Source organism: Trachemys scripta, chromosome 2, assembly GCF_013100865.1.
Source record: "Trachemys scripta elegans isolate TJP31775 chromosome 2, CAS_Tse_1.0, whole genome shotgun sequence".
In the NCBI taxonomy this organism is placed as follows: Eukaryota; Metazoa; Chordata; order Testudines; family Emydidae; genus Trachemys; species Trachemys scripta.
Window position 1 is genome coordinate 214008579 of NC_048299.1, and position 25584 is coordinate 214034162.

The window sequence follows — 25584 nt, forward strand, 5'->3', positions numbered from 1 at the left end:
TCCATGAAGAAGAATGGGACAAGATCCTTTTGACGGTTACAGAACATGGAAACCCTAACATCACCTGCCAGGAGATTCCACTGCTGTAGTCTGGAGCCCAACAGCTCTGCCTTACTCTTGGGTAGTTCCAAATCCCTGACAAGGTCATTCAGTTCACCTTGCATTATGAGGTGTGGTTCAGAGGAGGAGGATGGGAGAAAATGTGGGTCCTGTGACATTGATGGTTCAGGACAAGAAGTTTCATCCTCTTCCTCGTCTGACTCAAGTGAGAATGATTCTGGTGCATCAGGAGCCAGCAGTCCTTCTCCGTGGGGTACTGGGCGTATAGCTGATGGAATGTTTGGATAATGCACAGTCCACTTTTTCTTCTTTGACACACCTTTCCCAACTGGAGGCACCATGCAGAAGTAACAATTGCTGGTATGATCTGTTGGCTCTCTCCAAATCATTGGCACTGCAAAAGGCATAGATTTCCTTTTCCTGTTCAACCACTGGCGAAGATTTGTTGCACAAGTGTTGCAGCATATGTGTGGGGCCCACCTCTTGTCCTGATCTCCAATTTTGCAGCCAAATAAAGGTGATAGGCTTTCTTAACCATAGTGGTTATACTGCGCTTTTGTGATGCAAAAGTCAAGTCACCACAAACATAGCAGATGTTATCTGCACTGTTCACACAAGTATGAGGCATCTCTGTTCATTTTGGCTAAACAGAAATGTGTCCCTTTGCAAAATCAAACTGACAAATAAGAGAGCACGACACTGGATGATTTCTAGAGCTGATCTAGGGCAATTTGTCCAGCAGAGTGATGTAAGCTTAGTTATGATTGCATCATCCATGACTTCTAGGAATAACATGATGCAATTCATATCATGTATGACGCAATACCAGGTTCAGATTGCATCATTCATTATTTTGCCTAAAAAGCAAGTACTGTCCAAACCCAGTCATAGATTTATTCATAGATCCAGTCAAAGATGTATTTTAGTCATTTCTGGTTTAAATTGAGATCCCTTCCCTTTATAACTCACTTATCCACCGCCATTCCCAAGTCAAGGGTCGTATATACTGACCCAATAGCATATCTTGAAAACTAGAGCCAATCAACAATTTTAAGCATCATTTTCATTCTCAGTGACCCAGAATTAGTAAAGTTTGACTATATTTATTTCAGAAGCATTTTGGCTGTAGAGCAGTGAATGTCATCAGCCATACCTTTTACGAAGAAAGTGTGTTTTTGTGAAGGGCAAAGTAAACCACAGCATTCATAAGAGGGCTCATTCCCAATTACATGTTTTACTATAAGTGGAGTAGATTTGTAAAATGTGCATTTTTACCAGTATTCTCATAAAGTAACTGGTAATAATTTAAACAAAATCAAATAATTTAGGCACACTCAATTCAGTTTAACTAACTGATAGCTTAATTATGTTCAGGATGTTCAGACACATGAGAAGTTAAAAAAGAGGTGCTATAATACATAGAAAATAAGATTATGAATGACAGAGAAAGTAACAAAGTTCAAGTTTCCAACTGTTATGCTTATTCATTTAGGGCTTGCATCATTTTAACGGTGCATGTACACTACTGATTCAAGCTCACCACTTCCACATAAATAAAATGAAAATAGCCCCACATTTACAAAGAATCCTTTGCACACACCCCAAAAGACACACTACTTGCAACAGCTGCATTCTCCAAAAGTGAGACACTCCACCAATTTTATTTACTTTGTTATTTTAGATAATAAACACCATTCTTTATTAGATGACAAAGAAGTTAGGACTGATTATGCTAAGTACCTCCACTCACATACTGCTACACAAGATGGGGGAAATCCTTCATGTACAGTCCAGCCAGCCTCCGTCCGCTCTGTACACTGGGTTCACACAGAATTTCAAATTATGTTCAATGTCTCAGTCCTTATTCTCAAAGTGGACATCTTTCTGGGATGTATTAACAGGAGTGTTATAAGATACGAGAAGTAATTCTTCTGCTCTACTCTGCGCTGATTAGGCCTCAACTGGAGTATTGTGTCCAGTTCTGTGTGCCCACATTTCAGGAAAGATTTGGACAAATTGGAGAAAGTCAGAGAAGAGCAACAAAAATGATTAAAGGTCTAGAAAACATGAGCTGTGAGGGAAGATTGAAAAAATTGGGTTTAGTCTGGAAAAGATAAGACTGAAAGGGGACGTGATAATAGTTTTCAAGTACATAAAAGGTTGTTACAAAGAGGAGGGAGAAAAATTGTTCTTCTTAACCACTGGGGATAGGACAAGAAGCAATGGGCTTAAACTGCAGCAAGGGAGGTTCAGGTTGGATATTAGGAAAAACTTCCTGTCAGGGTGGTTAAGCATGGAATAAATTGCCAAGGGAGGCTGTGGAATCTCCATGATTGGAGATTTTTTAAGAGCAGATTAGACAAACACCTGTCAAGGATGTTCTAGATAATACTTAGTCCTGCCATAAGTGCAGGGGACTGGACTAGATGACTTCTCAAGGTCCCTTTCAGTTCTACGATTCTATGACCTGGGCATAAGCTATCTAAATGATCATCTAAAGCTCCAGGACAAAGATAGTGGTTGATAACTACACTCCTCTGGCACAATGGAATTCTCAATAGGAGTAAAATTAATTTGTGCAGGAGACAGAACATTCACTGGGGCCAGTCTGAGAGTGTGGAATGAACTAACCCAAGGCCTAAGATCATCACAAACCTCACTGCTTTCTGTTCTGGGTGTAAGGTACATTTCTTTGACTTTGCCATCTGCAACTTACTACTCCTGGGGGAATTCAGTGCAACCACAGAATTAATGTCCCCTGCAGATTTTACTCTTTCTCTGCAGAATAATTGATTCATGGACATCTCCTGGGCAGTGGTCTTGAGCAGGGGCACAGCTGGTTTGGGTGTTGGGAGCAGCCAGGAAAAGATATATATCGCCGCTTTGAGAGGTGGTGCAGAACATGCATGCAAGACTCTGTCCCTCTCGCAATGCACCCAGAGCCAGGGAGGGGCAGAGCTAGGGACATCCCCCCCCGGCCACCCAACCGCTGTGCATCCAGAAGCCTCACACCCACAGACTGCCCACCAAGCCCCACGCCCTTCATCTGGACCCCCACCTCCCGACCACCCCCCACTGACCCTCTGCCAGACCTTGCCGAGCCCCACCCCACAGAACCCTAACAAGCTTCACCCAGATCCCCACCCCACCAAGCCCCACTTCCCCAGCACCTGGACCCCCGCTGGACCCCTGCACCCAGACCCCCTCCCTTCACCCCACTGAGCCCCAGCCACCTTCACCTGGGACCTCTGGAACAGTCCCATACCCCCTGCACCCAGAACTCCTCCAATGAGCTCCTGTGCATCCAGATCCCCCCGCAAAGCGCCTTCATCCAGACTGCCCCACACAGAACATTCTCACTCCATACCTGGATCCCCCGCACACTTGGATCCTGCTGGGCTGAGCCAGTTTGCTCCACACCTGGATCAGGGAGCAGGGCTGGACATGCGTGCTCGCTATCGTGGTGCGCCCATCGCAGAGGGGCAGGGCCCCAGCGTTTTTCTGGGGCAGGCCCTGCCCTTGCTTTTTGTCCCTAGGAGAGGGGAACTGGAGGGTGATCTTCCACTTCTGTGCTGCCAGTGGCCTGTGCTCTCCACTGCCATACTGGAGCATCCACTCCCATTGCCCTTCTAATCTACTGTCTGGAACAGTTTCAGTTCTAGTACATTGACTGTACAGTGACGTTCTGAGTACTACTTAGCCATGCCATTCACTAAGGCCCCAATCTGGCAAATCATTGGTTTCAATGGGGATATTCAGATGCTGAACTTTATGCAAATATTTAAGTGGTGTGCCAGATCATGGCATAATTTCACTCCTAAGGACATACTCCTTTAGGGTATGTCTACACAGCAAAGAAAAACCCGCAGCTGGCCAACACCAACCAACTTGGGCTTGCAGGGCTTGGGCGGCAGGGCTCTTTCATCACTGTGGACCAGGGCTGGAGCCCAGGCTCTAGGACCATTCAGGGTGGGAGGGTCCCAGAGTTCCGGCTCTACTCTGAGCCTGCAAGTCTGCATAGCAATGAAACAGCCCCACAGCCTGAGCCCCACGTGACTGAGTTGTCTGGCACGGGCCAGCTGCGCGTGTTTCTTTGCTGTGTAGACATACCCTGAAAGTCTTCTGTGCTTGACATACATGGAAATATTACCATTGCCATCTACTCTGTGGAGCCATATAGCGGTGCTAATATGCCTAGTAAGGAATCTATTTGCCAAAAAACATTTCCTGATTCTTTTTTGTTGTCTGTATTGTTACAGACATACTTGCTGACAGATATTTTGAAATAACTGAAAATGGAATGATTATATTGTGTTATTTTGACAAATAAAATATGCAGAATTTTAAAAATTCTGTGCACAATATTTTAGGAGCAGAATTCCATCAGGAGTAACATACTCCTAGCAACATGTATATTCATATTAAAAAAGACACTACCAAAACAAGACACTCCTCTGCACATGCTTCTCCCTCTTGGGAGAGAATGAGAAATAAACATATGACAGATGCCTAGTCGGATTACTTAATGCACTACTGGAAGGCACTAGATACTGTAGTGATGAGTGCAGTATAAAAATCTGTATTGTACAGCACAGCAGATTCCCATGCTCACATACAGCCCCACTGATGTTAAAACTGATCTGTGTGTATGCACTTTTATATCCACCTGGAGTCCTCTGCACCAAGTGTCTGCTCAAGCACACCCACTGAAGTCAGTTGGGCTCCACACGGCATAAGGGACCAACATGCAGGTGTAAGTGCATGCCTGGGCAGATCCGTTTGCAGAACTGGGGCTTAAGCTTGATCAATATAATTTTCAGAAGAACGTCAGGTGGGATTCCTCACTGAGCTAAGCATAAATGAGGAATCAAAGAGTACTTCTAGACTATGGGTTGAATTGTGGGCATCTTTTATGGCCTTCTATGTAGCAGTTGTTTGCAGTTCCCTTATTGAGGTGTTTCATTTATCTATGGGAACTGGACAGGGGAAACTGTTGAATCATTTGCCTGACAACTGCAGTACTCTGTGCGGGCAATTTTCTTTGAGCTAGAATTGGCACCGATGCCTTTCCAAGTAACTGTTTCCTGTCAAACTAGGTTTGTTTTTCTTGTCTGAAATTCCACTCCTCCCCTCCCTGCCACGCTTAGAATAAGTTGAATGCTGAAGGTGGTGTTTGGCCCACGTGCCTTCCATATGTTGTCTACCTTGTCGTTTTCAGGTGGAGCAGATGTGGAGATACATTTCTGTCATGGAGAACTTACATGCACATTTTACAACACAGTAAATCACAAGGGCTTTCTCAAGGGAACCTTATATAAACAGCTTATTCCTTTCTTGGTTTTTCCATCTATAACCATCAGTTCTGGATGCATTTAAAAAACAAAAACAAAAAAACCCTATCCTATTATCTAAAATTAAAGTTTGGGTAGTCCAACTCTCTAAGCTTCAGAAAAAAATGCTGTAGTCTTTCAATAATTTCTCATCTGATGTACTACGTAACAGTGGTTTCAATGCTTGCTGTTCTAAACGCTGAGAAAAAAAGTCTAACCTATGCACTTCCAGACATCTCCATTTAAACAAAAGGATACTAATGCTAATGTCTTGAATGTAAGTATTAACTTTAAAAGAAAATAGGTACTCTAGAATGCTTGTCCTCCTTGACAGAGAGGATATTGAATTACTTATTACAGCAGACAGAATACTGGCATCCATTACATAGAAATCTAAGAATATAGATCAAGGGAAGATGGTGTAGGGGATAGAATGGTTATTTACCCAACAGTAACTGTGGTTCTTTTTGATGTAGTCAGTATGGATCCCACAGTAAGTGAATGGCAAGCAGTACCCTCCCTTGGTAGTGGGAGTGAGGAGTTTCAGCTTTATCAAGTAGTGATTGAAGTACTGACCTGAACTTGGCATCTAACCTGCCTGCCATGTGAAGGGCATAATATTTAACACAAGTCAGTGGGTTGCTCCACATTGTAGCCTTGAAATCTCAGAGATTGGAACAGCCTGAGGCAGGCAGAAGTTGCTGCCTCCGCTTTGACGGAAGTGTGCCTTGATGTTCAGAGAGAGATGGTCACCAGCCATTTGATACCAGGTGGAAATGCACTGTCTGATGCACTATGATTATCTGAGACAAGATGGCTTGGCCTTTTCATGGGCGGGATATATCTATGAAGAAGGTTGGAAGACAGCTTGAAGGGCTTAGTATTATAACATGCTCAATGTATGTAGCTCTGCTCCTGGTGTTAAGTGCAGGCTTCAGGAAAAAGCTAGGCAAGGTAACGTATTGGTTGCGATGGAATTCCAACTCTACCTTAGAGGTGAATTTGGGGTTTGGTCCCAATGCTACCTTGTCTCTATGGAAGGATGTGTAACACAGTCTGTCCAGAGCTTGGAGCTCACCGACTCTCCATGCTGAAATGACAGCAAACAGAAAGACAGTCCTGATGGACAAGTGGTATACCAAGCAATCCGACAGTGGTTCAAAACAAAGACTGAGTTTTCAGACCATGTTGAGGTCCTACATGAGATTCTGGTCTCTAACCAGAAAGTAAGAATTAAGTAGGCTCTTGAATTTTTATAACATGGGATGTAAGAACACAGTATGACTGTACCAGCGTCTGACGCACCAATACTGCTGCAAGATGAATCTTGAGAGAGTTAATTGATAGTCCAGTATGTTTCAGGTACAGCATGTATTTGAGGATCTTTGGTATAAGGGTCTCTACTGTGTCCAGATTGTATTGGGCTACCTATTTAAAAAAAAATAAAAAAATAAAAAAAAAATACATTTTGAGACTAAGTTTTCCTAATGGAAGGTTTTCTGCTTTGTAAGAGAATTTCCTGAAACTCTAAGGACCAGTCTCTGTCAGTAGCATTCAACCAGACAACTTCCATGCCATCAGATGCAATGACTGTGGTTCTGGGTGTAGCATGTGACCTTGGTTCTATTATATGCGGGCAGGTTGAGAGGTGCACAAGGGGCCACCTGCAATACACATGACAGCCAAAACTATACCAACCAGTAAGGGACTATCAGGATTATTGTAACCTTGCCCAGTTTGATCTTGGATTTTACCCTGGGGATGAGAAGAATTGGCAGTCGCATATAGGAGTCCTTGAGACCACAGAAAGAGAAAGGCTTCTGGCAATCAGCCTTGGCTCACACTCTTTCTGGAGCAGAATTTCAGGCATTTAATGTTGCCCTCTGTGGTTTATTTATTTGGCGCATGCAATCCAATCAAGCCAAGCCACAGTAATCTTATTAGAGATGTTCAAGTCATGAAGACCTCCAGGAATTTGAGTCATTTTGTAGTCCTCAACAAGGTGTGTCATGGTTTGTGGGTGCCCATGTTGACATACTGGACTGTCTCTAAAATTCCACTGCAGCACACATTCCATGTCAGGTACGAAACCAGTTCAGAAGGCTCCATTGCATTCATGGTAAATCAAACCCGGGCTGACTTTGAGTGGGATTCGAGACAAGATAATTTGTCAATTTCTCTGCAGACCATGAAGTTTGCCATGCATCCTCTACCGTAAATCCCTCACCCAGTAAATTTATCCACAACAGGCAATGTGAGGGCAGACAACCATCTGGTGGATAAAACAAATCTTTAATTAATGGTAGATGTGGGCAATTTTGTCACGAGCTTTGCTACGCTTTCCTCTCTGCAAACACTGGGCAGAGCAATTTTGTAGAGAACCTGTAACCATGGTGGAGGAGTAGATTTAAGTGTGCCTGAAATAATATGCATGGTAGAATTAAGTTGTATGTCAATCATTTGTGTGTAAGACGAGTGAGCCCATACTGGAATACAATACTCCACCTCTGAATAGCACAGTGCCAAGGCTGAAGTTTGTAGCGTTTGAGCGTTGGCACCCCATGTCGTTCTGGACAGTTTTCCAAGCAAGTTGCTGCGTGTTTTGACCTTAGTTGCCATCTTTCTAAGATGGGCATGATACGTGAGAGTTCTATCCAATGTGATGCCTAGATATACTGGGTGTGAATCATGCTTTATCTGCTGACCATTGAGAACTATGTTCAGCTCTCTGAAGTGGAGGTAAGTGGAAAACACTTAAACACAGTCTAACTTCCACTTGGTATCAAGCACCACCGATGACAATAATCAGCCATAGCCACCAGATCTGCATTCAGAACACTCTCAAATATGTCAAAGGAGTGTGACTGACTGCCGAAGCATATGTCATCTACATAAACAAACTTGCAAGACCTGGTATATGATAGGTTATTTGAATAGAAGTTTAATAATGTTGGAGATAATAATGATTCTTGCAGGAGGTTGTTCTTCTGGTGCCTCCAAGCACTTGTTGTATCACCAATGTGCACACAGAAATGGCAATTTCTCAAAAACAGAGCCATTGCACATACTAACCAACTTGGCATAATTCTAGACAATTTCATCCCTGCCAGAACACTAATAAGGTCCCACTTGGCAGCAGACAATCCTTCAACATTCAGCTGGAGGACCTTAAGTGCTAGATCTATGACTAGAAAAATCATCATCTGGAACTTGTTTGACCAGCTGGCCAAGATTCGTGGTAACCCTCAAACTAGAAATGGTAGATGGATCATCTGTTTTTCTAGACCACAGACACGCTACAACTGGTACTTACAAGGGACATGTTGTGAACGTCAATCCACTGTCCCCCTCTTCCGTGGTGAAGAGGTTTCTATTATGGGAGCCCCCATTGACATAATATTGGCCTTATCACACACTTCCTCAGTGACAATTTATGGCTGATTACCATGCATCATTGCTGACCCCTGGGAGGTGTAGAAACAACAGGGTTATCCCATGTTGATGACATCACATTCAAAGCTTGATGGCTTCTTGGTAGAAAGGGGGTGACCAAGTGCCTCTTGGCTTGTTCATATAATGCATTTTGGACGTGTCTGTCAGGATTTGCACCGTAGAGTTCTGAAGAACAGGAAGGAAATGCTACATAGGCCAGTCTGATGGCTCTCAGCTCCAGAAGACTCATTGGCAGTTCTAGGTCATCCTGCCAGCATGTTCCTTGCATTTGCATATGGTTCAGGTATGCACCCCAGCCTGTCCCTGAGGAGACTGTGATAAGCCTTTGGCACAGGGTAAAGAAAGGAACCCCTTTTTGTACATTCATTGATCAAGCCACCAAGTAAGCTCTCTCACAGTACCTGAGGCAGGACTAACTCTTATTCATGAGATGTTTGGACTGGGAGCATATGGACCTCAGCCACATTTGTAACAATCTGGCAAGCAGCATCACAAATGTATATGCCAAAATGTTACCAAGGAGTAACAGATACGTACACTCTGTCATTTGATTTCATTTTAGGTAGTTTGCCGTCAACTGGAGTCCAGAATCTGTCTTCTGGGACATGGGTTCTTGCTGACAGTGAACTCTATCGGCTGTGATTATGTGAGGCATGATTTCTGGTAATTCACAAGGAGTCTTAGGTGACAGAGCAGCAAGAGGGCATGTCTAAGGCTGCAGCAGTCTCCTGTTGGGACCTGTTTCTGATCAGCCAATCATCCAGTTACAGTATATGCGGATTTCCTATCTCCTTAACTGTGCTGCCACTACTGTCAGGCATTTCGTAATTATTTTTGGTGCTGTAATACAGAGCTCTGTTTTAGTAAATGATAGTCCCCATTGTGCATCTTAGGTAGTGTTGGCCGGACGGATAGCTATATGGAAGTCTGCCTCCTGCAAGTTGAGAGCATGCATAGGAATACAGAATGGATCATTTGGTATTGGCCAGTCCAGTGCCATTCCTGAGAAGACCATGGTAGCTGAGACCTATTAGGAAAGCTGGCAGGTCCTTCTGTGCTGTGGACCACTGATCTCAGAGGAGAGGGTTTGCTGCTGGAAAGAAGTGAGAACATATGACCCTGTGACAGAGAGAGGGAATAAAACTCCTTAGGGCAGTTCCAATGTATGTGATACTGGGGCCTGTACTAGTAGGTGCTCTGGCACCAATGCCTGTCCTGGTTCTCCCAGGAGCACATCCTCCACAGTAGGCCTCAACACTGAAAGATGTGACACTGGAGCAGTCTGTCTCTCTCATGGGCGGCTCCTTACTACCAGCCCTCACCACTGTGAAGGTTTTGGTGGTTTTATTTCTAGAGACTTTACGTGGTTTGTCCTTATGGAAGGACACTGACCTACTCCTGGAGTTGCTGCGTCTATACCTGGAGCACTTCCTATCAGTGCTGGACTTTGGTACCAGCGTTGTTGGTGCCAGCTTCAGTGCCAATTATGCTGGTATTTGCTTCGGTGCTGGAGGTGTCAGTCTTTTCTTCGTGCCATCTGCTCAGTGCTGATCTTCGGTGTCGCTTGCCTGCTAGATAAAGCGTTGGACAATCCTGGCTTGCCCACTAGCAGAACTCTGGAGCTTGTCTCCTCAGGGTCTGATGAGACGTTCATGAATTGTCCAAGAAGACAAAGCTTCAGATTCATCTCAACTTCTGTGTTCTTGTGGAGAAATATCTACTCAACATATATGCGACTCCTAAACAGCAGAGATACCTGCAGTGTCTATCTTTCAGGTGAACTAGCCCACTGAAGGATGGGCAGAGCTTGAAGTCCACAAGTTTTGACTCTGCCCTGTTAAGAAGCCCTATACAGGGGGATTGAACCATCAACATTTAATCCAGACAGGTTGATACACATTATGGCACTTATATGAATGTTGTGAAGGTGGGAAGAGGGAACTGAAGGAGAGGGGGTGTCACCCCACCCCTTTGTACTCATGCAGGAGCATGAGGACACAGAGGGCATACACATGGCACGGATACAACAGTGCTATTAAAAAAACCCTCTGGTATCATTCTCATGAGGCACATGCACTGGAGTCCACACTGACGTGTTCAAAGGAAGTGTTTTTTCTTGATTTACAAAAGTGTTAGTGTCATTAGCTGATAAAATCTGAACCTCTAATGAAATTATATATAGATATAAAAATTTAGTAAACAACTTTATCAACCTAATGGATAGGTTCAATAGAAATTCTGAAACTTAAGGCTATTTTTTCTCCTTATTCCACTTTGCCCCTGTTTTTATAGTTCTATCAATTTAGCATTTAAAAACAGAAAGCATCATTCAAAAATATTTTAGCTTATTAAGCTTAACTGTCTTTGCTGATGGAACAAGTTTAATAGGAGATTTATAAGATACCATAAGCTGCACTAAGGAAGCGTAACACTTTAAACAGTGATGTATAGTTTATATTTCCTTTAGCATATGTTTAAATATGGATATTAACAAGCAGTTCAATTATCCACAATCAATATTTAGTAGAAGCCAAATTCACCCCAAGGAGAGGGCCAGCACAAGGCCCATACACCACTTTTGTTCCTGTTAAGTCTTATATTGAACTGGCCCTCTTCAAAAGCATCATTTTCATCCCAGAGGAATATTCTATTTGCACTTGCAGCACTATGCTGTAGAACAGATTCACAAACCACTGATAATTTGTAGAGCATTTGCTGATGACTTGTAGTGAGCAGGATAGTCACATGATTGTGGTTTCTCTTCGTTACCATCTCTGAGAAAGATAAGATGAGTAGGTGAAGAAATGAGGACTAAAACTAGACAACACTTATCTTTTCCAAAAACATACAACTCACTCATTGCATTAAACAGCTAAAAATGCAACCTTGTTTTCCACATAAGCCGTTCGTGTAGACACATAATGGCAAACTGACAAAAAGCTGGTCCATATGATTCTGAGTGAGCCAAGAGATGAACTATTCCATTAATCAGTCCATGCTTTGAAAAGTTTGCAATTACTTGTTTCATTTATTTGAAATACTAATATTTCAATTATGTGTCACTTCCAGCCCTAACAAAACACAGAATTGGCTGGCTATTACTTGCAGAATGACAAAGGGGAAAATCATTAACCATGATAACATTTCAGTAGTCATAATTAGACTTTAAAATTTAACACCCCATTAAGATGAACAGGTAAACTCATTTCATGCTATTATTTCAATATGTCATAAGTCCAAGAAATGACAGGTACACATGGGTTTACATTAAGTATAAAAAAAAAATAAAGTCAACCTCCCCTTCCATGAAACACTCAATTTTAGAAAACACAACAAATTGCAGGTAATCTTTACATCACAGACTTTATATTTTTATTGTTGAAACCAGGCTGAAGTAGTATTATGGTCCACCATTGTACACCTTATATTTTTCAAAGCTTTCACGGAGCCCAGATTCAAGACACCTGCATATAAGCCAACTATCATACAGATAAAAGAAAAGAAGAATGTTTGAAAGAGTATTTACCATGTCTTGAGAAATATTACACAAACATGATGCACAAGAAATGGAGTTGGCATAAACCCAGGTATTGTGGAGATGCGTTAAGAGTCATACTTTACTCAAGATTAGGATATTACAAAGATTAAAGTGCACACCTAGCCTTTTATATATGACAATCAATGCTTTTGAGCATGACTTACGGTTTGTTCATGCCGTAACTGCTGCAGCAAAAGAATACACAAGCGAGGTCAAGGCTAAAAATAGCAGATAGCTACATTCTTGACATTTGAAACCTCATCCTAGAGCTATGTATTTAATACAGATTGTTGGTCTCTACAAGAATAGGAGAATGCACAGTCAAGTCTTTCTCTGTTTAAAAAAAAAATAAGGATATGGGCCTAGTATACTAAGGGCCTGATTCTTCAAATACCAAATAAAATGCTTCAGTAAGATTCTATGGTAGTAGGCAATAAGCTTGCAATGTGGATAGCTCTTAGCTTGAGGCACATGGCAAATCTTATCTGGTGTTTATCTTAAAGGCTTAGAGCCTGGCGGCATAGTAAGCCCTGTGCAGGGGCTCAGGGCTGCGGAGCAGGCGGGGAGAGGTTCCTCTCCCCCAGCACGCACTTGCTGCGGCTGGGGGAAGAGACACCCCTCCTGCCAGCCCCAGAATGGACATGCTGTGGCCAGGGGGAGGAGCCCCCTTCTCTCAGCTCGGCCCAGGCCCGCCAGAGCTGCCAGGGAGAGGAGCCCCTCCCTCAGCCCAGCCCCGTCAGAGCTGCCACGGCCAGGCAGCCTGCACCCCAAACCGCTCTGCCCCAGCCCAACCCCAGAGCCCTCACCCCCCACACCCCAACCCTCTGCCCCAGCCCTGAGCCCTATCCTGTACCCCAAACCCCTCATCCCAGGCCCCACCCCAGAGCCTTCACCCCCCCACACACTGCAACCCCCTCCCCCGGCCCTGAGCCTCCTCCCACACTCCGAACCCCTCGGCCCAACCCCCACCACATGAATTTTGTTTTGTGCAGCAATATGGAGGTGATGTGTCACACAACAAAATTCATTCCACACATGGACGTAAAAAATTAGAGGGAACACTGATCAAGTCCCATTAAGATAGCTCTGGCTCCCCTGCAAAGCCAACCCCCTTTTCTAAGAAAGGTGCTTATTGTCTAATTCACATTAAAAAGGCCTTCACCCCAAACCTCCCCTCAATTTTCTCAAACTTGGGCTCAAGAATCTGCGCTTTCATAAATATATTTCTTAACCTTAGGTTGAAAAGCAAACTAGACAAAAGGGAACCAAAGTAAGTAGATGCAGTGATTTCTAAGCAAATATGCACATAGCCTGAAATAATAACCAGGTGGGAAATAGCACATTTATTTAAATGAGATGTTCAACTCATCAGCTTAGCAGTGAGAATTTAAAGATCAGCCCCATTTCCATTGCTAGCCAACACATGCAAGGAAAGTAACAGATGATCTTATTATGAAGATATGCACAATCGACTGAGTTGCATCTCATTTTGACAGAGCATGGGAAAATATAAGCACTTATTTCTTCTCTCCACACTTAAAAGAGGAAACCACAGAAATAACTGGTAAACTACTTAAAGGGACATTTAGAAAGTGACACATCAACTGTAATGAAGTCAAATTTCAAGAAGTGGTTCAAGTAGCGCCAGTTACAACACCTGCTCCTCCACTTCCACTTTTAAATTTATTTTCTCTCTCTTCCTGCTGTGCAAAAGCCCCACACAAACATAAGGAAACATTCACTATACAAAGGAGCAAAACTGACTACTGAAAGCACTGTCAAATGGACAGACTAAATGTTATTAGCAAGTAAAACAAAACGTATTTCTTATAACCTCAGAAGACAGAAGTGCTATTTTTGAATTGATTCAGTCACTTTAAATCACACTTTTTGGAGGATAACTAGCGACTTCCACCAAGCAAGGGGTTGAAGGTTTTAGGCATAAGAGTTAGGATCAAAACGTCAAAAAAAACCCCAATCTGCTGTGTGCACAAATGATTAAATATGTACATGCAAACTATTTAAGCACAAATGGCTTTTTGCACATGTGCACAGTATCATGTTCATGCACAAGTAATTACATACACAGAATTGTGCATACACAAATGGATGCTAAGGTAGGACTCTTAAATTTGGCCCTCAGATTCATTCAGATGTAATTCTAAAATGGATTATGACTTCATAACTCAGGGATCGGCAACCTTTGGCATGCAACCCGCCAGGGTAAGCACCCTGGCGGGCTGGGCCATTTTGTTTACCTGCCGCGTCTGCAGGTTTGGCCGATCTCAGCTCCCACTGGCCATGTTTCGCCACTCCAGGCCAATGGGGGCTGCAGGAAGCAGCACGGGCCGAGGGATGTGCTGGCCGCTGCTTCCCGCCGCAAGTCTCAGCAGCCCAGCTCTGCCAAGCCTGATGCCTCTGGTAAGTACTCATTCTGCAGAGGGGGACGTGTGGAAAAGTTAGTTTATGCACACCAGGATGTCCCATGAATCCTCCATAGAGATCTCTAGGAAACTTTCCTGGAGGTAATCAGCAATCTTCTGCCAAAGGTTTCTTGGGAAGGCTGCTTTCTTTCCACATGGTAGGAAACTTTGCCACACCATTCAGCAATTACTTCAGCAGGCACCATAGCAGCACTGCTTCTGATCTGCAGCCACATGCATGCAAGAGCTGGATCCTTGCATGCTTCAGTTAACCTCAGGAGTGAGATTCCAGCTGCAGTCACTCCCACCAGTGGAAAACGGTGTCAGTATCCAGTACAGGAGTCCTATGCACTGGCACTAATACCCCATGGCTTTCCCCACCTTGCCCCAACTTAGCCTTACCCCGGGCCATACTCACCATGGCTGGAGCTACCACCACACTGTGTGAGTGCCAGGGGAAGTGAGAAAGATTTTACTTGTCTGGATCAAGGGTATAAATTCCCTGACAACACATTTGTCTATGGTTTCTTTAGCAGCTGCAGATGTGCCCTTGATGTTCTCCCACACACCGGGGGAGCGCATCACTTAGATAAGGAAAAGAAACTGGGGAAGTAAGACAGACATGTTCAAAGAGGTTCTGCAGTCATCAGTTGCTTCAGATTGTGAGCAGAAAGCATGGAGGGAGGCAATCAATGAGAAATTGGGAAGGGATAGTCAGGATAGGAGACAGGGCAGAAAAAGATGATAATGCTGCTGAGGTGGCAAACAGACATGTTGCGGTCCCAGGCTGAACACATCCCCCTCACATTCCTCGTTTCCTCAAGGATCTCAGCAGTACCCCAGGCACTCCACCTCGTGGGACAATTTGCAGAATGACAGCTGGATGTACACCCAGCTCCAAGATCCTCATTGGCAATTGTGCTTATGAATTTCCTGTTCCTTCCCCTTTAAAGATACTTTTCTCCGTATGTATGAAGTTCAGGTTACCAACACATAATTGTGATTGCATGGGTGTGAAATAAAACTGAACTTATGGAAAGTGAATGAATCTTTATTATTATCCAACATATGGTGACTACTGTTAATATTCAGAGACAGTACCAGTAGGTGCATTTGCAGTGTCACAGCAGCGCACACACAGTAATCATTACAAGGTTGCTACCATGGTGCCAAAAAAAAAAAAAAGGAGACACACCGGCCTGGCTAAACAAACACAAATTACTGTGGCCCATTATTAAAATGCTCCTTCAAAGCCTCCCTGATCCAAATAGCTCCCATTGGGCCCCTCTTACAGTTCTAATATCTGGCCATTCAAAAGCAGCAGACAGCCACTCCACCTCCACACTCTACCCCGGGGAAAACTTTGATTCATATATATTATGAAGGGCACAGCTGGCAGCTATAATCATGGGATATTTTCCTCACTGAGGTCTAACCTCCTGAGGAGACAATGGCAGCGTCCCTTTAAGTGGCCAAAGGCACATTCAACAGCTGAGCGTGTTGTTGAAGCGCTCCTTGCTGCTGTCAAGGTAGCTGGTGTAAGGCTTCATGAGCCACAGGAGCAAGGGGTAGACTACGTCTCTCAGGATCACTATTGGAATTTCCACATCCCCAGTGATAATCCTCTGGTCTGGAAAGAAAGTCTCTGCTTGCAGCTTTCTGTACAGGCCTGTGTTCCTAGAGAGGTGTGCGTCATGCACCTTCCCTGACAAGCCTATGTTGATGTCGGTGAAACGACCCCAGTGATCCAAGAAAGTTTGCAATACCGTAGAAAATAAGCCCTTTCTGTTTATGTACTCCATCACTATGTGGTCTGGGGCCAAAATGGGGATATACGTGCCATCTATCACTCCACTGCAGTTAGGGAATCCCATTGCTTCAAAACCATCCACTATTTCACACAAATTGCCCAGAGTTACAGTCGTTCATAGCAGGAGGTAATTAATGGTTTCAGGAAGGTGGCTTTGTGCAACCAAAAGTTCTGCAGCCAATGCTCATTATCCCATAATGATGCAATCCCACCACTCGGTGCTTGTTTTGAGCCCAGAACCAACAGTCCACGGAATGCTCTAGGAAGCCTATGGAATGATGAAACGGAGAAAGAATGCATGATGGGACACTGTGCCTGCCCCCATGAGGCATTGCAAACCCTTTCCAGTACGCACTGCAGCAGATGGTGGCCAATTGCACAGTGGGATAGCTACCTAGGTGCACTGCTCTCCGTGTCTATGCAAGAGCTGCTAATGTGGACATGCTCCGCCAACACAAGAGTTGTAGTATGGACATGCACTAGCTGTTTAATTAGAGTGGTGGCTGTAAGTCGTTGTAACTTAAGTCGACTTAATTTTGTAGTGTAGTATTCCCCAAGAACTGATGGCAAGTGGTACATTTATTGCACCCGAAAGGACTGTACTTCTACAGATTTTTGCACAATTACATATGATGGCACATCATTTATCAAATGGTACATTATATACTGCCCTTAAAATTTCATGATTACTGGATCTGGATCTATAATTAATTCATAGATTCACGCGTTATAAAGAGAAATGACTATTTAGGTCATCTTATCCGTCCCCCTGCCAATGCCAGATTTTCCGTACAGTATGTACTCCAGTGCTCTACTTATTACCACTTTCTGGCTATTCACCCCAGCAAGATTTTTCAAGTTGGCTTTACTTGCCATTAGATTCATGCTGTCTGATCACTGCTGATGCAAACTACAGCTATTCATTAAAAGCCATCATCAGGGAAAAGGCATTCTTTCACTGAAAGATGTATTTATATAGCCACGTTGTTTATTCATGAGTTTAATAAAAATATGTATTTTAAAATTAGGCAAAGTATAACTGCTATAGATAGAATAAATGAAAGCAAAGCATTTTTAAGATTTGGATATTATTTTAAAAGACATCAGTGTCATATAGAAAAATCGTTGTGACATGAAACCAGCTACTTCTTAAGACACTTGGTGCAGGACAAAATGTTTCAACTAGGGAGGCAGCTGAATTTTTACACAATGTTTCTGTCATTGCCAAGTGTGTGGTTCCTGTATGATTTACATATTTTAGATGCTGATTGTAAAAACAAACACTCGTTGCCACATATTAACTGTAAAAGCAACTTGCTCAGAAAACCGGCCAACCCAACCTGGAGTGCAAGTGAGTGGACACTTAGAACATCAGCCCTCTGCTATTCAACAGTAGAGTACTCTGCTCCTGTCTGGTGTCGCTCAGCTCACATGAGACTCATCTCATACAAAGCTATGCACATTGTTACCGGGACTTTACATGCAAATCCATTGCCATGGCTGCCAATACTTAGGGCTTGTCTACACTGAGACTTTATAGCACTGGAACTTTCTCGCTCGGGGCGTGAAAAAACACTCCCCTGAGCGCTGCAAGTTTCAGCGCTGTAAAGTGCAATGTAGATAATGCACCAGCACTGGGCGCCACGCTTCCAGCGCTGGAAGCTATTTCCGTCGCGGAGGTGATTTTTTTTACAGCACTGGGAGAGCTCTCTCCCCGTGCTGGTGCTGCGACTAAACAGCCAACGCAGCAGCGCTTTAACGTTGCTAGTGAAGACATGCCCTTAGTATCATAGCACTACCCCATATCTGCTATGAGGGAGCCTCCTCATGCTCCTGGCCAAGACCTGTGAAAACAGTGTCTTCCCTCTGTATTCAGACCTCTTCGACCACTTGCCAGTCTGTCTGTCTTTTAGATGCCCTTTATGATCACATATGCCACCACAGGACATGATGGTGGAATCTGCTTGGTATAACAAATAGTCAACGACAACAGTCATTAACATCACTCTCGTCACCGACCCAACCGTCTGCCCACCAGGTTTTGACATGCCAAGGCACCTGTGGTCATTCCTGAACCACTTTAGGACAGGGTAATTGTGTGGACAACCTCTTCAAATGGAGTTTCTCGAATGACCTGTGCTGTAGATGCAGCCAACTTCAAACATCCTTGACAAGTGCCTGCTGGCTTATTTAGATGATGGGCAACTGGCTCTTTACCTGGATGATGATGATGCTATCAAATGGCTGGGCACACTGCGCATATGCTAAGAGAATTAAAATTGTCTACACCTTTATTTTTAACAGTTGTTGATACTGTTAATGGACTTACTCTGTTACAGCTACCTTTTCCCCTAACATTCCTCATGTTTTGTTGCTTTAAATTATCACTTTTTCATTTTAAAATGGCATTATAAGTTTAGCAAACTCAATGTTAGAGTAAGTATAAATGCATAATTAAAACAAGTTTGCCTTTGTCTTTTATGGAATTAGTTTTATGGTTTTAAACTGATAATCTGAATCCCACTACCTCACTTAGGGCTGGTCAATCAATTAGAGGTGTGAAGTTAATGCATATTAAACATCCATGTGGATGCTCTCATTCAGAAGTAAAGTGGCCACTTCACTTCTGAATCAGTGTGTCCACACAGGGATTTAGCAGGCATTAACTTCTGCACATTTACCTTCCACCCCTTTACTACCATGGAGCCGCAGCAGCAAAAGTCACAGACATGTTGTGATGGGTTAGATCCCCCTTCTGGTATGCCACCTTATGCACTGGGATTTCACTGAGCCCATCTGCTCCACTAGCCTGGGCTCCCTCTCCCTGTTTTGCTGAATCATACTCTCTGGCAGCACACACACAGGTAGGGAGCACCAGCTGTAGAATCACACAGAGTCTGCAAACAGCTCTCTATGAGACTGTTTAGCTAGGAAATTGCCCAGCACTCTAGTGCCGCTTCCCTGTGGAAAGTACACCCAAGATAATATTGTCTCGCACTGTACAGAAAGATCTGCACAGCGCAAGCTCATAAAAATTTGCCCTCTCCCTCAATGTGAAGAGAGATATGCACTGCTTCTTTCCCCCCCTCCTCAAGATATGGATTGAACAAACTGGGTTATGTTATAGAAATAAGTTTATTAACTACAAAAGACAGATTTTAAGTGATGTCAAACAGAACAAAGCAGATTACTAAGCAAATAAAACAAAGCACACAAACTAAGCTTGGTTCACTAAAGAAACAGATAACAAAATCTAATTTCTCACCCTAAATGTTTAATTAGGCAGGATGCAGAGTTTCTGTTGCTCAGAATTCCAGTTACTTCTCTTTACAGACTAGACTTCTCTGTCTCAGTCTGGACTCAGCCCTTGCCTTTCCCACTGCTTGGTTCCTTTTTCTCTTCAGGTACTTTCAGCAGTCTTTCTTCTTGGGCAGGAAGGCAAATGGAGAAGAGGCCTGTTTGCCTTACTCCCCAGCCTTAAATAAGATTTACATAAGGCAGGAATCTTTTGTTTCCCAATCTTGACCTTCCACTCCTTTTAATGGAAAATTACTAGAAGTCCAAGATAGTGTTTAGTATCAGGTGACAGGACCACCTGACCTAGTAGTGTCATAGCTATTTCCCAGGACACCTCTGAGGAAGGAGAGAGATCAGTATCTTTAAAGTCTTGTTTCTTCCTAATGGCCTATCAAAGCTGATGGCCTATTGTCTGGTGGGTGTCTCCCAAATACACACACAGTTGTAATTGTTACATAGTCAATATTCATAACTTTAGAGACAGAAATGATACAGGCCAACTGGAGTAACAGATTTATTCCTGTCAAAAGGTCCCTATTCTAGAACTCCACCCAGCTATACACAGGAATGCAGCCTGGGTTTCCATGGTGACACCTGATGTCACCTCTAGATTATTTTAGGGCTGTAGGGACTTGTTTTTATTAAAAGCTGATTTGAGAAAACATCAAAGGCTACTGTCTGCACACACAATTTTGCATAATCTGTAGTTTGGGTTAATCTTCAAGGGTTTAAACATAACTCTTTGGGATGTTATTTGCATACATGTTGCAATCACAATGTATAAATGATACACTGCAGTCATTTTCTAGAGACTGCTTCCCAATTTATCTCCGGGAAGCATGAAAACCCTAAAGTAATATTTACCTCTATGTTTAAAACCTGTTTGATCTAGACTTTGGCAACATAATAATCAAGCTTTCTTTTATAACAACCCTATAGTCCTGAGACACTATATAATTAAAAGATATTTTTACCCCTTAGAGTATGTTTCCGTGTTGAAAATAAAACAAGGATTAACGTCCAATACCCTCACCAGGGCTAGAAGCTATCAGCTTCTATGTGGATACACATCCAATTTTGGCAAACTGGTGTCCATAGATACTGGAATTAGGGGTGCTGGGGGTGTAGCATTATATACAGGGTTTCCATTTTGTACAGGGTTTACAGTTTGGTTCAATAGCTCTTAGTACCCCCACTATAACAACTGTCCCTCAAATACTCCTAATGCTATATTTCAAATTGGCTACCAAGTGAGAACCCCCTTTCCACCCAAATTCTGGGCAAATTGCAGCCATCAACCATACGTTAAGCCTACAGAGAATCTACCCCTTAAGGTGCAAACTGAGTTTTCTGTACAATGTAGTGAGTTCATCAGTGTTTCTCTGACCTCATCAAGTATTCTGAGTTCCAATGACACAGTGCAGTGGCTAGGATACAGCATGAACACATGAGCCCCGCAGAAATAGTCTCTCTCCAAGCATTCATACTCCACTCATCATTGTGGTATCTGAGCACCTAACATTACAACCATATTTAATATAGGCTTACAGGGGAGGAGGGGAATGACATATCTCCTTATGAGAAAAAGCATCATGAAGAGGTTAAGAAAAAAGGAGGACAGAAAATTAGATGAAGTTTACAGATACATCAGAAAATATTTCCAAACCCACAAATTTATTATCCTATCTCAGGGAGCCTGATTATGTGCCCTCAGGCACTGACTGGGTTAGAAGGTCCAACAGGCTGGTCACACTGGAGATTCTCACTCGCCAGTGTAATTTCAGCAAATAAAAGACACTTATCAAACTGGAGAAAAGCTGAATCCATGGCTGGTGAGAAAGAATGCCCTAAATTGCTTTTGAGACACTGCTTCTCTTACCAAAGTATTAAAAAAAAAGAGGAAGGTGGACTTGTAGTGAAGGCACTACACTAGGACTCGAGAAATCTAGGTTCGATTTCTAACTTTCCATAAAGACTTCCTGTGTGGTTTTGAGCAATGCATTTTAGTCTCTGTGCCTCAAAACAAGGATGATACTTCTGTTCTCCCACCCTATTTAGGCTGTAAGCTCCTTAGAACAGGGACTGTCTGTTACTACAGTAGATCCTCAGAACTACGGACACCTCAGGAACGGAGGTTGTTCGTAACTTTGAAATGTTCCATATCTTTGAAATGTTCCACAAGCCCCAGCACTCCCCCCATGTTTAAAGTCCTGAGCCCCAGTGCTCCCAAGGGTCAGAAGCCCTGCCCTCCACCCCATGCCTGGAATCCTGCCCCCTCCCACCCCACCCCCTGCAGCTGCAGCCCTAACTCCACTTCTTCACAGGCTGAAACCCTGAGCCAGTACAGTATTTGCTGGGGGGAGTGGGGGCACTGTTTTGTTTGTTTTTGTCTCTGCTGCTGCCTGATTAGTTAGTTCCGGTTTCACAGGGTGTCCAGTTGACTGGTAAGTCCATAACCCTAGTGTTCATATCTTTGAGCTTCTATTGTATGTGTATGTACAGCACCTAGCACAACGGTACCCTGCTCTTGGTGGGGATTTCAAGGCCCTACTGTTATTCAAAAGAGTTAATAGGTACTGGCTGGCTCCAGAAAGCCACAATCAGCTCTGCAAGGTGAGAAAAAAGACCCTTGTGATTCAATAGAGACTTAGACATTAGCTGCTAATAGCTCCGAAGAGTCCATCCTCAGTGAGCATGCTCAAACCTCTCAGCTTCTAGTACTGACCAGACTGCACATGCACGGTCCCCACAGTGATGAATCATACTTCAGCCCAGGACTACAGGATGAAGCTGAACTTTCCTGTACTAGCTGCTCAGAGCCAGGGGGAGGCTGGGCACTACACATGAAAGCAGCGAGCCTGTCTCTCCCATGTTTAATAACATCCCCAATCCACTAGCACCCTGACAGCATGGAGGAAGTCATCTGATTCAAATAGTGAGAAGCTAATAAGTACAGGCAACCTTGATTCTCACATTTACACATCAAATGCAAGTATACATAACCTTTGAGCACTTGACTTTGCAACCTTAATGTTATTTTAACTTATTTTTGTGTGTACTGTATATAAAATACAAAAATACTGACTGTGTAGTTCATGATGTTTATCTGTGGCATTGATTGGGCCCAAAAGTCTATTTATTGTCATTAATGGGAGTTGTGCCTGCTTATCAAGGTGAGTAGTCATATCAGGGGTCGGCAACCTTTCAGAAGTGGTGTGCCGAGTCTTCATTTATTCACTCTAATTTAAGGTTTCACGTGCCAGTAACACATTTTAATGTTTTTAGAAGGTCTCTTTCTTTAAGTCTATAATATATAACTAAACTATTGTTGTATGTAAAGTAAGTAAGGTTTTTAAAATGTTTAAGAAGCTTCATTTAAAAATTAAAATAAAATGCAGAGCCCCCCGGACCGGTGGCCAGGACCCAGGCAGTGAGTGCCACTGAAAAATCAGCTTGTGTGCCGCCTTCGGCACGCGTGCCATAGGTTGCCTATCCCTGAGTTATATATTCGCAACTAAAGCAGCATGGGGTGACCAGGTATCCAGTTTTCGACCAGAACACCCAGTCCAAAAGGGATCTTGGTGGCTCCAGTCAGCAGTCCTACGCAGCTAAGGCAGGCTAGTCCCTACCTATCCTGGCTCTGCGCTGTGCCCCAGAAGCAGCCAGCAGGCCCGGCTCCGAGGCGGGGGGGACCATGGGGATCCACACACTGCCCCTGCTCCGAGCACCAGCTCCGCACTCCTATTGGCCGGGAACCACAGCCAATGGGAGCTGCAAGGGCGGTGCCTATGAGCGAGAGCAGCGCACAGAGCCACCTAGGACCCAGACCTGCTGGTCGCTTCTAGGCGCAGCTCAGAGTCAGGACAGGCAAGAAACCTGCCTTAGCCCCCCGCCACTGTGCCACTGACCAGGACCCGCCAGAGGTACCCCTGCACCCCAACCCCTTGACCCAGCCCTGAGCCCCCTGTTGCACTCCAAACCCCTCATCCTTGGTCCCACCCCAGAGCCTACACTCCGAGATGGAGCCCTCACCCCTTCCTGTACCCCAACCCCCTGCCCCAGCCCAGAGCCCACTCCCATACCCTAAAGCCCTCTGCTCCACCCCCCGAAGCCTCAAGCCCCCTCCTGCACCCAAACCCCTCATTCCCAGCCCCACCCCAGAGCCTGCACCCCCAGCCGGAGCTCTCACCCCTTCCCATACCCCAACATCCTGCCCCAGCCCAGAGACCCTTCCCACACCATAAACCCCTCATTTCTGGTCCCACCCCAGAAGCCACACCCCCAGTTAGATCCCTCACTCCCTCCTGCACCCCAACCCCCTGCCCCAGCCCAGTGAAAGTGAGTGAGGGTGGGGGAGAGCAATCCACCAAGGGAGGGGGAATGTAGTGAGTGGGGGCGGGTCAGGACTCCCGGAACGGGCAGGGCTAGGGTGTTTGGTTTTGTGGAATTAGAAAGTTGGCAACCCTAAAGCAACGGCAGGCTTGAATTAACCTGAAAAGGCAGGGGTCTAGAATCAACTAGAATTGCTAGCTCACGCTGCCATGTTTTCACCACTATTGTTACCCATACTATCTGGATTCAAGTTAGCATAAATATGCCTACCCATACTACTGTCACACTCATTTTACAGTGGAGACATTGCCTAACTAGTGAGAACAGTAACTGTAAGGTGCTAGCAGGCACTGCAAAGAGACACACATACCCAGCAGACACAGAGAGATGTGACTCCATCTCTCCTCTCACAAACTCTAAATACATGTTTTCTCCTTTGCTTTCTCCCTTGGGGCCGGAGTATATCAGAACTATGGGCCACATCCTATGCCACACAGATAGGAAGAGTTTCAGAGTAGCAGCTAGTCTCTAAGGTGCCACAAGTACTCCTGTTCTAGATAGGAAGAGGAGACTACAGAGACCAGGCCCAAGCTGCTGCTTGCGTATCAAATAAATGCCAGGATGATTCCTCCCACCAGCTTCCTCATCTCCAACTTCACTGTGAGCCGCTGACAGCTCCAGCGAGGCAAAAAAAAAAAAAAAAAAAAAAACCCAAACCAAAACAGCTAAACCCACAGGCCAGAGTGGGAGCTACAGGTAGAATCTGAATCACAGCTAGTCACCCTCCCACCTGAAAAGACAACAAAGAAAACACAGCTAAGAAGCAAGGTGGCTGTTCTGAAGCCAGTTCTTGCCCCTCCCCCTACATTGTTCTGAGCCAAAGTAGACACCACACCATAAACAGAGACAATGCAGTTTATGGCAAAGGCCGGGGGGTGGGGGGAGACAGACACATCTTTAAAGGCCCCTGGCTGCTGCTGCAGGGGATATAGGGTCATATCCTATTTTCAGTTCCTCTCCCTACCAGCGCCCCCTCCACGGCTCGCGACAGGGCAAATCAGCCACACTCTCGAAGATTTGTCCCCCTGCAAACCAAACGTGCAGAAGAGCCACCCCTCCCCGCAAAAAAGCTCCCCCACTTTGACTGGCGGGCCTGGGGGGATGGGAGAGAAGCAGCCAAGAGACCAAACCCTTCAACCCCCCAATCTACCAAACTCCACCCGCGAGGAGGGAGCAGCGGGGCTGTTCGAGTCCCTAATACGCCTGGCAAACTGGTGGGCCGGACAGACCTGGCCCCCCTCGCCTTTCGCTCGGGGGCTGTCTCTCCCCACCGCCACCCCC

At 44.5% G+C, this 25584-nt stretch overlaps 1 protein-coding gene across 2 annotated transcripts in view; it reads right to left on the minus strand.

The window, feature by feature from the left end:
• Positions 1-25584, minus strand: part of PCMTD1 (protein-L-isoaspartate (D-aspartate) O-methyltransferase domain containing 1) — an 87837-nt gene that overhangs the window by 61610 nt on the left and 643 nt on the right. The gene's annotated exons all lie outside the window — the stretch shown is intronic.